Below are 2,997 nucleotides of genomic sequence, written 5' to 3'. Positions count from 1 at the left end.
ACAAGAATATTAACATTCGTCAACTCTTAAAATCTTATATGTTATCTTGCTGGTGCAAAAAAGGGTGAATCTTTAGGAACAGCTATAGTATCTATATATCACAAATGGTGTTTTCCCTAACTCAAACAATGTAGGGTTTATTATTCTGCACATATTTCTAATGACTCTTAGATGTTTACATTCTCTGAAGTATAATTGTGAAGGCTGTGTCCATCACTCTCAACACAGATTCTTAAACTCGTCTCTGCAGGTTCAACTATATAATTAGTTTCCATTTTGAATTTCCATGGACATTTGTATCCAAAATGAAACCAATGTGGTTTCCTTCAGCGCCTTCAGCCAGCACATTTGCTCATTCATTTCCACAGATTCCAACAAGGTAGGGGATTTACAGAAATTTGTATATTCATATTGTTATATATTAAAAATATGAATGCAGTTCAATATGATAAGACAAATACATGAGTTTATGATAAATTCGTTTTCTGTGATATACCATTGATATGCTCTTTTTTCTTTAAACGGCAGACTAAACTAAAGTGCTCACATCAACAGATTTGATGTATAAATGGTCAACGCTCAACAGAGTTAGTATAAATGTATTAGTATAAATCTTACTTGTCTCATTGTTAATTCACATTCAATGTCAACTTGTGGTTGCATTGTACAAGGCCAACACAGATGATCGAAGGAAACTAACTCTGCTCTAGTTCCATGAAGTTGCTATTTGGTCTTTACTCAATGCATTGTACATGCATTGTACAAGGCCAACACAGATGATCGAAGGAAACTAACTCTGCTCTAGTTCCATGAAGTTGCTATTTGGTCTTTATTGAAATTTGACAAGGCAGAGTGGCCTGTAACAACTACACCATCTCCACATCTAGTTCATGCTCCAGACATAAATCATGACACTGGTCCTGTGTATCCTGCTGCCGACCCGTCAACACCTGGCCCGTCGGGTGTGAGGCGCCCTCTCTTCACGTCTACACCTAGTGCTGAAGCTGAATCTGATGAAGATAATTCATATTCCACATTAGTGTTTGAAAACAATAGTGAGAGCGACGATTCAGACAGTAGTTTATTGCCAACCCAGAGACAACAGCGACGTGTTGTTATAGCAGAGACTCGCCTGAACTATAAATTGAAACATGAGCTGGTAAAAATCCCCAAACGTCGCAGGTGTGAAGTGTGTTCAAAGTCGGGTATCAGGAAGGAAACTGGTATAGCGTGCAAGACATGCGATGTTCCACTTTGCGTCATACCTTGTTACACCACTTATCACAGGAAAAGGGTGTATTGGGTGGACAAGAAATAACCACCTACATCAGCTTCACTCCACCTAGGAACATCTGTTGAGCAACTTCAGGAATCAGTACCTGAAGGAGGTGGAGTGGAGATAAAATGCTCAACTTATTTTACTACAATCGTCTTTGCTTTGGTAAGTACACATAATTGTCTTAGATTGTTTCAGTGTTGTAGTCTATTTTCTTAGGAATATTTTGATACCTAAATGAGAACTGTAGCACGAAAACTAAAGTAAGTATACATGAAACAAGAGAAACTTTTTTTGTGGGTGTTGCGGGTGTGAGTTGGAGTGTCAAGAGCGGGTTCCGGTTGTGTGTTTTCCGTCATCTCTACAGCTGTGAATTCCAAGGAATTGTATTTGATATGCATATGTCTGTGTAGGGAATTTTATTCCGAACACTATACAAAAAAAAAACGGTGTGAAACAAGTATAAACTTGAAAAACATGAGCAAAGTAAAAACTTTTGACGCTCACGGGTACAAACACGCGTAAGATTTTATTCGCCGCAAATTTATTTGACGCTGTGTTAGCCAACTCTACCCATGTTCTTATAGAACTTTCTATTGCGAACACATTGCTATAAAAATGAAATACGTAGCTCCAGAAATAATGTCAGGACAGTGAAATCAGTATAAACATTCAAAGCCCTGCATCACACCAGTGTCCTCCCTGCTGAAATCACGGCTAATGCTTCGCCCAGTTCCCACACTCGTGCGGGTCACCCGATACCATAATTAGACATTGATAGGCATATGTCTGGGTGGGGAATTTTATTGTGAGTTCAGTGATATCAAAATGAGCGCTGTAGGATGACTGTGAGGCTGGCAACAAACGAAAGAGTATGAACATTTACTTCCTGTTTGGGTGTCACGGCGAGTCATCTTCGTGTTTATTTACTTCGTGGTGGGATACCAAATGCTTCGGTGACATTTTATGCATATGATCTTGTAGAGAATTTTATTGCCAACGCATTGATACCAAAATGAAAAACGTAGCCCGAGAATTGAGGTTAGCAGCGTGAAAAGATTATAAACTTTTTTGTGTTTACGCTTGAGCACAACCCGCTTGTTTTTCCAGCTAGTGCCGCGCGCACTAAAGTGTGCATTAAACACACCATAATGCACCAGTACACACCATAAGGCACCAGAACACACACCATAAGGCACCAGTACACACCATAATGCACCAGTACACACCATAATGCACCAGTACACACCATAATGCACCAGTACACACCATAAGGCACCAGTACACAATAAGGCACCAGTACACACAATAATGCACCAGTACACACCATAAGGCACCAGTACACTCCATACGGCACCAGTACGCACCATAAGGCACTAGAACACACCATAAGGCACCAGTACACACCATAAAGCACCAGTATACACCATAAGGCCCCAGTACACACCATAAGGTACGAGTGCACACTATAAGGCACCATCAGTACACACCTACAGGTATTTGTTTCTGGTGTGGTGCTCATGGGATCTGTTACAACCTTCTAGGAAGCTTTTAGGGTCAGGATTGACATTACAGTGCAGCGTTTTATATATATAAAATACACATGCGAGTATGTGCAGGGACTTAATATCTAACATATTCAGAGATTTGAGTAAGGGGTCCATATATACTGCCCGGTTGCCTGAAATGCTATATGCCTACTATATTGGCTTTAGGTATTG

Source organism: Procambarus clarkii, unplaced genomic scaffold, assembly GCF_040958095.1.
Source record: "Procambarus clarkii isolate CNS0578487 unplaced genomic scaffold, FALCON_Pclarkii_2.0 HiC_scaffold_438, whole genome shotgun sequence".
NCBI lineage: Eukaryota > Metazoa > Arthropoda > Malacostraca > Decapoda > Cambaridae > Procambarus > Procambarus clarkii.
The sequence above is the reverse complement of the archived record's forward strand: the minus strand, read 5'-3'. Positions refer to the sequence as shown.